A 15,307-nucleotide genomic window follows, 5' to 3' on the forward strand; every position below is an offset into this window, starting at 1 on the left:
TCTGAAGGCCCAAAAGGTGAGTCAGGTGCTAGGAGGATGCCTGTGAATTAAGGTAGGAAGTACTACTGAGTGGTTCTATTTGCAGGGAAACCCATAGGAGTTGGCCAAGGCAGAGTAAGGGTCTTCTCCTAAGAAAGCACAGTGAAAAGCCTGAAGAGGAAATTGAGAAAAGAGTATCTGTAACAAGGGAAGTGTCCTTCTTCAGCCCTTTGCCTACAACAGGGACTACATATTGTCATTCCTCCTTGCTGTTCTCATCAGTTTCCTACTTAAGAAAAGGACAACTGAAAGCAAAGTGAAGCCTTTTCACTGGATATGAAAGAAATACATTTTCTTTTTATGTGGCCAATATTCTTCAAGTCCAAATCCATCAAGCTCTGTCTTTACAATATCCAAAATCACTTGCAAAAATTCAAATATCTTTCCTGCAGAAGTTGAACTCTCTTTTCATTTCTGTAACAACAGAGGAATGGCAGCCAGAGGATCCCAAGGAGACTGAAGGCAAAGGCCAAGGAAACAGAGCCTAAATTTTGCACATTCCTACACAAAGATACTGCAGCATTTCCATATGAGTCTGACATACACTGTAAGTAAAAGAGGTCCAAAGAGGTTTCCTTCCTCCTTATTTTTCTTCTCTCAGTGATGTGGAGAACCAATGAAAAAGTGCTACTACACATGAGGAGCACAGAAGTTATCACAAGCCCTGTGATACAGTATTCCAGGGAGTCTTCAGGCATTTCTATTGTTTGGAGTGAACATAAAGCCAAAAGAGCATTTTAATGAGATAAAGAGTATTCTGAAACTTTCTGTGTTCAGGTGATAAGGAGCTCTCTGTATCATCATACATGTATTCTCAAGTAGTTTCCTTATCCTGGCAAATCCCAGTGCTATATCTGGGCTTTGAACCGGGAAATTGATTGTTTTGATTTTTCATCTAGGGACTCCAAACAACATGAACTAATTAAAAATAAGAGTGATGTGAGATTGACAAGCAGAACAATTTCTTTTTTTGCTTTTCACCATTATCTAATGGGATTTTTTTCACTTACTGAAAAAATAGAATGATCTTTAATTAAAAATGCCACCATTTGAATGACTTGATGACAGTGAGGCTAAAGAACATAATTTCTGGCAGCTTTAATCAAAAAACCATGAGACCAGCTTACATGAATAATACAATCAAAATAACCAACTATGTACTAGTAATAATGATTTAATATTTGCCAGTTGTTTGCTTAATTTTGTTTGTGTCTATGAGGAAAGAACTTCTACATCTTTTGCTAACGGCATAAATAAATGCATCAACTTCCAGGTCTTGTTCACATGGTATCTCTGCAATATAATGGTACCCTTAATGCACTACACTGCTGCTGTCCAACTTCTGGCATGGAGGTTGAATTTCTTCCCCAGGTGACTCATCATGTTATAAAGTTTGTTTGTTCTCTGGTCAATGAGCAACCTACTGCAATAAAATCTGGTTATAGTTGTCAAAGAAGCTGAACAGTCCTGTTTTATATCACCCTTAGGCTAGCTAAGTTACAGTGAGCTTCAATTAGAATGCAGAATTACCTTGTCATTGGAGGGATTGAGAACAAATTCCTAAAGTAATCAAATGGTTTTTTGAGATTTTTGATTAAGCATTATTACATAAAAAGCTAAAACTGAAATTAAAAAAAATCCTTTCCACATCTGAAGAAATTCCTCTATTTCATTAATTTAGGACAGCTGACTTGCACAGCATGGATAAGGAACAGGCATGGGAGCTTTCCTCTTAGCAACATTCCCCCTAGAAGGTGAGGAATGACCAGCCAGGGTAGATAGAGGATGTATTATAGTGAGCCATCATTTCTGGTTTTTTTTTCCTAGGGGAACAAAGTCTAGACAAATATTGAGATATTAATGCATATATTTTCATCAGCAGGATCTCTTTTAAATTAATTTATTTCAGGTGAGGAAAGTTTGCGTTAATTTTTTTTTAAAGTTACCATTTTTATTTTTAAAAATTTAAGAATTGTATACGTGCCTCTAGTCTAGCACATCTTACTCCTGACTTTAAAAAAAAAAAGCTCCAAAACTGAATTATTTTCTTTATTCAATAACTCATCTAATGAAGTGCTGTATTGAAAATTAATTACATGGAATTGAATGTAGCACAGATATAAAATAATCTATGTATTTATACAGTTTATTACTTTTAAGAAATTTTTATCCAAGTTATGAGAAGCCAAGCTTACATCTGATTGTTATCTTGTTGTCTTTCTACAAATGTAATTTTGAGATAACAGCTGGTATAGATCCTTTCTGAACAGATTTTATAGGCTGTTTCTTTATTTCCTCATATGTTACTGTTACGGTTGAATGAATGATGGGTGAAGCTGGTGAGTATACTAGTCACAGTGAGTTCAAGATTGATTTAAAAAATTGCTAAAGTCTAATTTCTACTGGAAAATTCAAACCCAGATTCTAGGCTGGGTAACGCTGTGAAAGACTGGTCAGAGGCAGAGTAATGGGAGGGGAAGCTGAGGGAAAATCTCAAATGCAGCAACAATGTATACAGTTTGGATCAATAGGCAAAAAAAATTTCAAAATATCACAAACTGAGAGAGGAGAAAGGCTTAAGAAAAGAGAGCCCTTTGGAAAGGCGACTTTGGAAGTCTAAGCAGACAGACTGTCCTAAACTCTCTCTCTGTGTTCAGGGAAACAAAGAAATCATATCTACCAGCTGATGGTAATGACAACAGTGGGTAAAAGTATCTTAAACCCAAGTAGTTCCATCATTTTATTTCTTTGATATCAGCAGATATTTTTGCATTATTTGGGAAAAAGACTCTAAGGGTTTGTAATTCAGAAACACAGATTATCTCAAGGAGGCTTTTTTCCCCCCACATCCAAAGCTTTATTGGAACAAACAACTTTGAGCCCTGGAAGCCACTTAGCCTCCTAGCAAGATTGAAGTGGCCAGCATTTCCCAATTCCAAGAGCTACACAGCTTCTGCTCACTCTGCCTGGTTGTAATTGCTGTGGGCAGTGCTGCGGGGCAGGGAGGATACCTCCAGAATATGCTGCCAGAGCTTCCCAGGCCAGTGGGGACTGTCCATTGCTGCCAACTGTTTTGGGAGGTAGAAGTATATGAATAGGGGACATCACTAATTGTGAGGTCATCACATCCTTATGGGAGGTGATGGAAAATGCTACATCAATGGCATGGTGGAGGCGGCAGCAAGTGTTTGCCACACTGGTGCAGCAGGTTTGGGAGCGCATGGCGGCTCTTGGCATGGATCCAGCCAGCCCTGGTTGTGTGAGGCAGAGATGAAACCTGAGGGCCTTGGAGATATTTTTCTTAAATAAAAAGGAAGGTTTCCATAGAAACTTCTCTTTTATTTTAAACAAATTTTAAAAAGAAATGTAGTAAACTGTAAAATCAAGCTTCCAGAGCCTAAGTTAAGCTATTCCTTATTGATTACATTACAAGTGAACATAAAAGCCCGCAGCCTGGAACTGACAGCGAGAGACAGGCTTCTGCCAGCTCCCTTGTTCCTTCCATCAGTGCATAACCTCTATTAGTTGATAGTGGTAGTGACACACACTTTCCAGCACCTCCATTTTATGAAAGGAACTTTCTTAGTGCATCTCATCTAAAGGTTCTTTGTTCATTAATGAAAACACATCTCTTGGACTTAATATGCAATGCAAGCATCACCCTTATTCTGAACATGCCTTACTTTAAATTCAGTTGTTTACAAACAGGCAGAGCAGAGGTAAAATGAACCTCTACACTACAATTCCCAGAATACCAAAATACAACAGTGAGGGTCCGCACACTTCTACCAGCTGGTTGTTTGGGAGATGGTATCCCTCCCAAGCAAGTATATCCCTCTGCTGCAGGTATGAGGATATCCAGAGAAAGCAATTAAATAAGCATCTTGGACTCAAGCAAACATGGTTTACTTTAACAAAAGCATACTAAGATATCCCTTTGACAATCATTAAGTTTTGCACACACTCATTTTAAAGCCATATCCAATTGCCTGCCCCCTCTGTTGTGAATGAGTGGTTTGGCCACTTAAAGAAACATTGTCAAAGGTATTGGCAAAAGCAGGGTTTAATATGAATTTGTGAAAATGCAACTTTACAAAGTTTGATGGCAAGGTTCACTTTATTACTTACTACACATTAAAGCATTCAAAAAAAGATCAAATCAGAAGCAATCTGGAATTATTTTCATGGAAGTCAGGAATGCGAAAGGAGGTAAGGGTGCAAAGAATATGGATGCAAAGATAAGAGTGCAAAAGGGTTTAGCAGCACTTAATCACTGAGTGCTTTAACATTTACAAAGCAATGTGATAGGGTTCACTACAATTGTAACAATGACGTAACCATAGATTTGAGATAGTAACATTCATACCATAATCAAATCACACTCACACAGGTAAAGCAATGTGTACACCTATTTTTTGTGTGTAAAGGTACCTATAAAAATACCCCGTGGCTTCTATGAAATACATCAAATCCCTTTGCATTTCCTAACAGGCAAGGTTTGCACCTCCAGGAGCAAGGAAACGGAGTGGGGGGTATTAGTGCAGGCCTCATGGTCAGTGACAGTTTTTGAGTCCTGCAAACCTGAGAGTTTGTGAGCTGCAAAACACGTCCCACTCAGAAGGAGGTGCTGGTGCAGCCTGCTGCAGTCCAGGAGAACTCAAAGAGCCTCTTTTAGGACTGCGTTTATATGGTTGCAAGATGATTAACTTTGGTCATCAGTAGGTTTTCATTTTGGCCGTAACCCAAGTTGTAACTACTGCACTTTCTTTTTCCCCAAAGTGCAGTAAAAATGGTACTGTTCCACCTGGTCTATAATTCACAACAGTACCACTTAATTCAGGCTATGATTCAGGTAAATGGTTTACCAAAGCTACAAAGAATAATTGCTTATCCTTTGTTTCCCAGCTGTGTTGGGCAGCTGATGTTTCTGATGGTTCACACCTTTACCATGCAAGAACTCCTGGTACGATCAGGAAGCGCCTCACAGACCAACTGGTATGGTCAAGGGATGCTTTACTGCTCAGCTGGTTTGGTCAAGGCTTATCAGGAGCTTCTGAGATCACAGAACAGGCCTAAGGATAGGGTTGGGGGGGATGCACTACTGCAAAGGCACTGCTCTCTTCATACAAAGATGGTTAAATTTGCATTAAAGACATGATGGACGAATCCATTAGGCAGGACAGCCATGGGCACATAATCCTTCAATGACCCAGCAAAAAGGTTGTTCTGCATTCCTTTTGTTCCGGAGGAAAAATAAAAAAACACATGCTCTATAAAAGAGGGGCTGCTTTTTATCCTGGAATGACCCAAATATTGGAGGTTAGCACATTTGTCCCTATAGTGCTGGTATGCATCTGCTCTGACAAAAGAGGACTCCAAATTTGAATCTTCATGAGCGACACAGCGCTCAGTAGGCTAAAAGGGCAGATGGCACAACCTCTCAGCTGCAGAGAGGGAGTGAAGGATGGGATTGCCTGTACAGCCAGTTCTTTGTAATTTGGCACTGCTATGCTTCTGCTGCTCTCTTCCCTTCATCTTGTGAAAGGACCCTGAAAATTGGAAATATTCCCACTGTTTACAAGGATAAAACAGGATACTGGTCTGGACATTTCTTTTTCTTTCACTTTATTTTAAAGCTGGACTTCTACCCTAGAAGTCTGCTGCCAGGTTTTTGATGTGAGAATAGCTGGAAACAACTGAAAGATGGGGTAGGAAAAGTACAAAGGAGGTTCTGGTGGTACATGCTACTTGTGTATCCCTGTTCAGGAGGAATTATTTTACCTGTCTATCATGAAAACAGGCAAATGGATTCAACATCTCAGAAAAGAGTCGTGCAACTAAACCTGCTGTTTTTCCACTTTTTGTCCTGTGTGAGCTTAAATCTCGATTCCAAGTTGTGAAAGATAGAATAGGTTGGAAATCGCATGTGCTGACTCACTGTGAATTGTTATGAGTAACTTAATAGCTTACTCATCTAATACAGAGATACATTTGCAAAAATATTGAAATCTGGGAAGAAGAATGAAGTGTAACAGAGCATAAATAAAATGCTCTTGTGTTTTTCTGAGATGAGTGTTTTGATTTTCATCTGATATCTGACAACTGTAAGAAAAGTACTGCCTCAAATATTGAAAAATAGCAATGATACAAAATAACATTTTGATTTTATTTCCACCTTGAAATGAAAAAAGACACCCTGAAAAATAAATGTTTTCTGACATTTCAGTTACATCTCACATAATTACAATTTAAACCTATTGACACAGATAATACCTTTTGTGTAGAGTAAAAATTTTAATAATCAGAATCTCGATATTTTTTGCCATTTGTCTTAAAGTTAGAATTTACCAGGAACTGGGCATAAAGTTATGACCAAAGATATCTTCGTGGTTTCAGTGCCAACCAACATATATCTAAAGAAGTTGTTGGCTTCTGGTTTTCTTTCTAAAACTGCAACAATTAGCATAATATTACTTTTTCTTGTTCCTGGTAGATATCTCTGTACTTTACTCATTCCTCACCAATTTAGGTACAAGCATGTTTTCATTATCAGTTTGTGCCTAGGAGTCCTAGCTATATGTGAGATCATGTGTTCATAGGCATTGCTTCAGAAGACATATGCATGTTATACATAAAAATAACTTCTTTCTACATTTTCTCAATCTGTAGTTACATGACAAAAAGATAAACAAATGATCTTCATACGGTTAACTTTAGAAGATGATTAACATTTATTTTCAACTGGACTTGTTGAATGGCATGTTCTACTGATGCAAACAGGAAAAATGTTAGGCCACTCAGGCACTGCTGGCTGGACATTGGGTGGGGTGCAGATAAAAGGCAGGCTGGATGCTGCTCTTACAGCCATCCAAGAAGGCCAGTGTTTCAGAGCAAAACAGCTGGAACCACTGACATTGGTAGAAACACTAAGTAGCTCCAGAGAGCACCTTTAGTGTTTCAGCTGGAGAAACTCCTGAGGTGCTATGTGTTCATGTAATATAATATCAAAGAGGATAATTTCATATTTATTCATAACACATTTCACTAGACTTGCATAAAGTCAGAGAATGTTTCAGAATACTTATGTATTACTATTACTATAATTAGTTTGGTTGCTCTAAAAAATAGAAAAGTATATTCCTTAGATTTAGAGCACTAAATTTAAATAAGATGCAATGAAAAGAAGTGGCAAAAAAAAAAAAAAAAAGAAAAAAGTGTAGAGGAGGATTTAAAAAAATCTCTAAACAGGTAATTTGAATATATAGTTGAGACATGCACATCTTGCACTGGGCTTTCTTTGGGGGTTGTTTTTTAAGTTTTGTCCATTAGAATAAAATTTTACTTTAGAAATGTCTCACAATTTTGTTCCATGCAAATCCTGACCCCTGCCAATATTTGTCACACAAGGCAGGATTAATCCCTTGGAAATGAAGCGAGAAAAAGTAGGCTATGATTATGGTAAAATATTAGCAGTAGTAGAGAAGTTAGTAGCACAGTTAATATTCTGTCATTTCTGGATTTAACTTTCCCTATGCACTGTTTTCTTTAAAGAATGGATGACTACTATTACGAACTTTGCTGTCAGAGATAGAATCATAGAATCATAGAATCATAGAATCGATTGGGTTGGAAAAGACCTCCGAGATCATCGAGTCCAACCCTTGGTCCAAATCCAGTCCATTTACTAGATCATGGCACTCAGGGCCACGTCCAATCTGCGTTTAAAAATCTCCAGGGATGGTGAATCCACCACCTCTCTGGGCAGCCCATTCCAATGCCTGATGATAACCCCATGCACACACTCAATATATTAAGACCTGAATGAATAGCTCATACAAATCAGATAAAAGAACAGATGCTAATAATTTATTTAAACATAGCCTTCTTGAAAGGTTAACTTGTCACATTTCATCTTCAGTCATAAACCCCCTATTCTTATGATCAGCAATACTGACTACTTGCTTTTCCTGTAATTGGATGGGAAAGAACACATGATAAGTATTAAAAATAGCCTAAAAATTGAGCCTTTCTCCATTTCTGGAAAGTGCTGTATTGGCAATTATGGAGAAAGTTCTTAACATGTACAAAGATGTTGTAGCTATGCTCTTTCTGCCACCCAAAATTCCTTTCTTTCTGCCTCTTAGTTCAACCCATTCAAACCCTGTCCCTCCAAAACTACTGTGTGCTGTGACTAAATTTCAGACTGCTATTAGAGTTGCTATACGAGAAGCGCTCCTGAACTGTCCTGGCATCTTATTTGCCTTTAGTTTATCTTTACGACAGACCTTTTCATCATTAAGATTTTATATCACTTGAGTACAAAAGGGGGAAAGTCTGAAATAAAGTGTGCTACTCAATCGTAATTTCTGTATGTTGCTTTTCTGGGAGAGCATCCTCTTCTATGCAGTTAGATGCATGGCACTGATAGGTGGTAATGTTCAGTTTTGTAGTTTCTATGTGCTAATTAGTCCAGAGGTATGTGCCATCAGTCATCAGTAGTCATTTATTAGGACTGAGTTTGAGGAAACAGAGCCTGCAGTGAACTAAAACCCTCAGCACAACCCAGTCATTGTTTATTGCAGGTTTGCTGGACATTAAGTAGAAAGGGACATGGGTATGGCCACCTTCATCTGTCTCAAGGTGTTCAAGAAATTCTCAGTGTGCGCTTGAGCCTAGGAGGAATGGTGAGATTGCAGAGCATTTCCTCCTGAAACTTAAGAGTAATGTCTCACAGAGACTAAGCAAAATGGCTTCTTTCCAGACTTCATTGCTTAGAACAAAAAGTATCTCCCTCCAGCACTAAGACTTGATTATGTCCTCAGATATGCACAGCACTGAAAAGAGGAATAATTTATGCATTGGAAGGGCTAGCTGCAGCCTCCATGATGAACTGTTGTTCCTTAGGGATACTGTCTTCCAAAAAGTGGTGCATTGTGCCAGTTATGCACTGTGCTTCTGCACTTAAATATTTCCCCAAATGCAGGATAAGTTCTATGATGCAGATGTAACATTGTGTTCTTACATTTAATTTTTTTTTAAATGCCGAGATGGGTAGAACATGCTTTTGTTCTGTACCTTATTTTGTACATAAAGGAACAGAAAATGCCCAAGATTTCTGGATGTGATTCTCTGACTATACCATTTCAGCTAACCCAAAGTTCAAGTACTAAGTTCCAGCGGTATGCTCAAATACACATCCAGTAGTATCTTAGACTAATAACTTAATATATAAAAAAATTAATGATCTATGTACTTTTTGTATTGCCTCAAAAGACCTGTATGGGAACTTCAGGTTATGTTTGCCATCTGACAGGACTGCAGGATGTGGCCAGCTGCATTCAGTCCAGCAACAAAGATGATTTTTTATTTTTTTTTTTTTGGTAATAAGAAACAGAACCAGATTCATATGTTCCCTAATACAATTGACAAGTTACTGTTTACAAGCTTTAATGCTACAAGTAGACCTTTTGAAAATATTAAAATAGATATAATATCATATATGTGTATATAAAGATGATATAACAAAAAGTTAATACATAAATGTATTTTAGCAATATCATATGCAAATTGTGTAGCAAGAAGTTGTCTGAGTCCTGCTTCTAACAAAGCCTGTTTTCCATTAGATTTGTCTCATGGCTGATGGACATTTTAACTGAATTATTCAAAGGTTGCAACATGAGTTCCCCCCTAATGAGACAGCAGAGAATCCAATGAGGAGATAAAGGTAACTGAAAAAAAGGGTTTTTGTCAGATTGTTCATCGTTACACACGAGAGGATCAGCAAGGGGCACTAAGTTTGACTGAGTAGGGACTGCTCTTGTGTCTGATAACTGTATATTTATGAATAAAGCTTCTTAAACTTACTGTTTTCCTGCAGATTTCTGGATACCTACTAAGGCATGCTGACTTTACCCCGCACCTGTCCTTTCAGTGAAGGTATTAGCACAGTCTTCGTTCTGTTTTGTTTCAAGTTGTTTGCTTTCACAAATAGGTGGGAAGATATTTTTAAGATTTCTCTTAATGCAGATTGAAGTTGGCCATTACATTCAAAGGTTGCTAATGGGGCTCAGAGAGATGTCCATGCACACATATAAAGGTAGGCTATTTCAAACCACACAAATCCCATGTCCTCAGAAACCTGACTTACAAATATATATAGGTTGCAAACACACAGCACTCGGGCCTTTCTTGGTATTACTTTGGAATAGCTCTAGTTACAATTGTAACACTGTTATGTTTACAATCAGAGCTGTAATCTAACATGATTTCGTGAGAAAGTATACTCCTCACTCAGAGATATTATTAATATTTATGTATTAAATACTAATGTATACATGTATCTTTGCATGGCACTTTCCAGATATTAAAAAGAAAAGGTCTCTGTCCTCAAGAGCTTATAGTCTAAATACCATTGTTGCAAAAAGCAAACTGATGAAACTGAACCTACTCAGTAACTATTTCTTTCCTATGGAAATGACCAGGTTCTCTAAGCACTGCATTAGAATATGAGTGGTTTTTCCTACATGAAGTGGGAATTTTTTTCCTGATTCATAACATTTATTTTTATTATAGCTAAGGGTTTACAGATTTTTCAACCTAATTATATATTTGCATACTTACTCATTAAAGTGCGCACTTTGCTTGCTAGAGATCAGTAAATAATTTTACTAGGAAGTTTGGTTTTAAGGAATCTGTATGCATTTATGGATTAAGCATTATCAGAATACCTTAAATTCCTTGAGTAGCAGAAATATTGTGCTTTGCTGTGCTGGAAGTGTGAAGAGTGGGGGGTTTTTTGAATATCCAAACTGATAGGCTGCAATTTGGATTACTATACAGTAATACTTTGCAAACTCTTTAATTAATAAACTTACACAAATGGATAAATATAAATTCCTTCATCCTACAGTTGTGGACACGAATGCAATGAGGGACATGAGTTATTGAATTGTATAACGTCACAGAGCAGGTCAATGGCACAGAAAAAGCAGTTTTCCTAACTATGTAATCTTTTGGTTGGATTGTTCTATGCATAAATTTGAGCAATTTCTCTTGGAGTAATTTGGCAGAAAATGTACCTTTTAATGAAAAAGATTACCTCATTTTTGTCCTTACTAAAAAAAAATAATTTCTTATTGTCACCAGCTTACATTTTCTCTGAACATCATATTTCTCAGTGTTAATTTAATTGGCTAACTGGGCATTATAATGAATTGTTCCAACAACTACTATCTTTACTGTACAATTTCTAACACATCAGGGAACTGTAAGTTTGATAGGAAGTATCTGAATCTCAACTCTTAAGAGCGAACATAATTTAAAATGGTTGTATTAAAAAGTTAAGTTCCCCTCTATCAGCTTTTAAATGGGCCTTATACTGGAGTTTTCACACGTAACTTTGTTACATGGGAAGTTAGTCACGGAGCCTTTGGAAAATGAGAAAGGAACAGCATAGAGATGGAGAAAAAGGGGAAGAGTTATTTAGATTGAGTGGAATGATGAGAAAGGTAAGCCCAAAAGTTTTGGGAAGGCAGCACCTGAACTTTCCCAGCCTAATTCAAGTCGAACTACTTAATTTCCTAAGACTTTCTTATTATTAATTTGATCTATATATTGCCTTTATTTCTCCATCTTTCCTATTTGCCTTCAGATTTCATTTATACATTTCAAAGATCTGTAGAGTTTTCTAGAATAATGTAGAAGGGTGGCCTAGAAAAAATTATCCTCAAGTTAGAGACCAACATATAGTATAGTGCTGCAACTATATTTATTTGTATTCATGATCATAGTAATTCCAATTCATTTCAAACTGAGATCATCAATCACACTATATCTTTAAATATACAATTTTTTGTTCAGTATAAAACTATTTCTGCAATGAATAGAATAATGGGATGAGTCATAGACCTTTTTGTTGCCAACACATTTATTTGCTCACATGATAAAACTAAACATAACAGCTAAGAGGAAACATATTGATTTGCTCTCTGCTCTGTTTTACTTATACTGTTATGGTTCTTCTTTATTCTTACCTCTCATAAGCCCTAGGGCACAACAATGGTTTACAGGCCCCTCTTCACCTTAGAAGCCTTTGCTGGGCCAAGGAAAGTTATTCTTTCTGGCTTGAGATGGGTTCTGAAGCATGGAACAGAGATCAGTATTTTATTGCCTTCATCCCAAACATTTCTGGTTTTATGTTACTCAGAATACTCTTCCTAAGAAGTAATTATAATATAATATGCATATACCTATGTTAGTCTGACATTCACTATTCACTATGATGTTGAATATGTGGTTTTGAAATCAGAAAATAAAGTATTAAAGTTATTGTTATCCTGTAAGAGGGAAACAGGAGAAAAATTGAAAACTCCAGTTTCCTAACCTGCTGCTGAAAACGAGTTTTTTAGATCTGAAGTGAACAACTTTTCATTTTCACTTGCTAAAGCAGGCTTAGAACAAAAGAGCTGCAGGTAAAAGAGGTGTTAACTGCTAAAAAACAAAAAAAAATTTGCCAGTAAAACTGCTTGCTATTAAATGCAATCAAACAAAGCTGTGGAACACGCATACATTAAAGGAAAAATACAAAGTGTTAAACTCACTAAAGTTAGTGTTTGCCAAGCTACTAAAATCCACCTAAATAAACAGCTGTTTGTTACTAGCCTTGCGATTAAAAACTGCATCTGCAGGGCGAAACAGAATTTTCATAGTTGATACTAACTCAGAAAAACAATTAATATTAACTCTATTACAGGCACTTGTATGCCAACACATTTCTACTAGCAGCTGCTGTGCTTAATATCGTGAACTTAACAATTAAAGTACACCAAGCCTACTTAGGTATTCACAGAGTGGTAACAATTCTCAAAGAAAAATATGTTATCACTCACTCAGGCTATGTTAATTTTCCTATCTGTTTGGGAAAAACTGTAAAGAGAAAATTGTGGATTACCTCTTGCTGCAAAAAGTTGCATACTAATTTTTTGACAGCTACCAAACTATCAAAATCTGACCATAAATCAGGTGAGATTGAAATCCAGTCAATACTAATGCAGTGGGATGCTGAGAAGATGCATTCACTTTACAGACAGTATCCAATCACTGGAGTAAATGGAGTAAGTGTCATCTACTGAACTGATAAAGATAACTCCAGGGTGAGAGACAGAAGCCTGCAAAAAACCCTAAAAGAAACCCAGTTTAAACAGTGACTATTGTTGAATTTTTACAAGCAGTCTCACTCCCTGTGATCAAAGAGGAGATCCACCCCCAAACTTGGAGACAAACTGTAAAAACCAAGTGGCAAAGAGTTTGTGAAGCAGTTGAAATTTTGTTTGAATCTCAAACCCCTCTCTCTAGTCAACCGTGCTGATTCAAGAGTGAACCAAGCATATTTCTTTTTTTTTTTCCTTGTTCCGCAGGAATACACATAAAAGAAGAAAGCGTATTTCAGCAAAAACTATGTGATCTTACACTTCCTCTCTGTTTCTCTTACCTAGCTGGTTTATTACAAACAAATAAAAGTGTTTTACTTTTAACAACTGTGTTAAACAACTTGACTCACTAAGTGATAACCTGTAAGAGAAACACCTTCTGGGCTTCTGGTTTTTTTTCTTTTCCTCTTTCTCTAGGAATGCAATACCCCCCCCCACACACACTGACAATGGATTGAAGAGACTGCCAGCAAACCTCCTTTAAATTCTTTTAACTTTTGTGGTGTACATAGAAACCAAGTCAACACTCGATAAATTATTCCTTCGGGTTTGTTTTAATGATTAATTATAGTAGGCCAAATTTTCATTTTATCTTTTTATAGGAACAAGCTACTACTGAATCAGAACTGCCTGAGACCAATAAAACATTTAATAGTTACTTAGATTATTAGTTTATTAATTCTTGCAATGTATTTGTGTTTTCAACGAGAACCACTTGTTGGAAGACCAATTATTAACCAAGTTATATAAAACAAACCTTTTTATGTATTGTTAGTTCAAATTTTAATAAGTTCACTTTGTCTTTTCACTTTACTAAATAAGAGAATAGTGTGGAAAAAAACTTTTACCTTATGAATATGTAACTTTATTTCAATCAATTAAAAATTTAAAAATTTAACCAAGTATAACTTGGAAATAGATACCAGGATTTATGCATATATGAAATTATATAAATATATATTAACCTTTCCAATTCTTCCTCAGGTAACTATTTTTTTTTCTTCCTTCCTTAACCAAAAGGAAAGACAACTACAGAATGCAAATATGACCTGCAAATAAAATACAAAAAAACCCTATAACAATTTTTAAAAGAAAATACTTATATTCTCCTAAGTACTTTTTACTTTACCTCAATTCTCTTACTTATGCTAATCAATCATTGTTTACAGAACGCGATGAGAGTAATGTACCCACCAAAGAAAAAAAAAAAGAGGAAAACCAAGTTTACTTTAACACCACCTATGCTTGCATCTGGTTTATAACAGAAACAAGGTATAAAACTGTCATTTAATTTTATAAAATTTATGTGTGACAGGGTGGTCATAAATTAAAAAATGTGTACTTCTAAGTATACTTATGCTTAATGTACATTTTATAAAGAAAAGTGGACCATTACAAAGAAGAATGGAAATCAACACTTTCTAAAAGGAATTAACAAAATCATCAGCTCAATAGGATGTTAAATTAAAAATAATGCTCTAAATGCACGACAGCAATCTTACACATTGTTGTAAACTACACTAAAAAGAAAAACAATATATATGACTGCTTTTTTAAGCATGAATACTAACATAACCTTAAAATATACTTTTAAACAAACCTCAACACTCAAGCAAGCTTGGGCCTTCAATTCAAACTTATTATTGAAAAAATATATTTAGCACCTCAGCCTCCTACCAATCTATTAAAAATACAAATCAACTCAAGCTGTTGATACAAAATAGTATTTCCACAATGAAACCAGCTTGCTCAGCATCCCTGACAACCTTATATGTGGAATGCAACTAATATCCTGAGAACAGGATTGAAAGCTGTAATAACGGGAGCTCTCAAATATTAATATAATAATTAATAAACTGGTTGCAATTACCACTGACCTAAGTAAATCAAAATAACCCTCTACAACTTTTCTCTTTTAACTTCAGGAACTAAACAATGGTCTTTAACAAACGTGTTATCGCAATGGGAGGGAATTGATAAAAAAAAAAAGAAAAAAGATCATCAATTGATTACAGATGCATTTAGCATCATCCAAACCAATAACAATTACCATCATAAAA

This window comes from Pipra filicauda, unplaced genomic scaffold (genome assembly GCF_003945595.2).
Source record: "Pipra filicauda isolate LSUMZ 115617 unplaced genomic scaffold, ASM394559v2 scaffold140_size2443280_pilon, whole genome shotgun sequence".
Taxonomy (NCBI): domain Eukaryota; kingdom Metazoa; phylum Chordata; class Aves; order Passeriformes; family Pipridae; genus Pipra; species Pipra filicauda.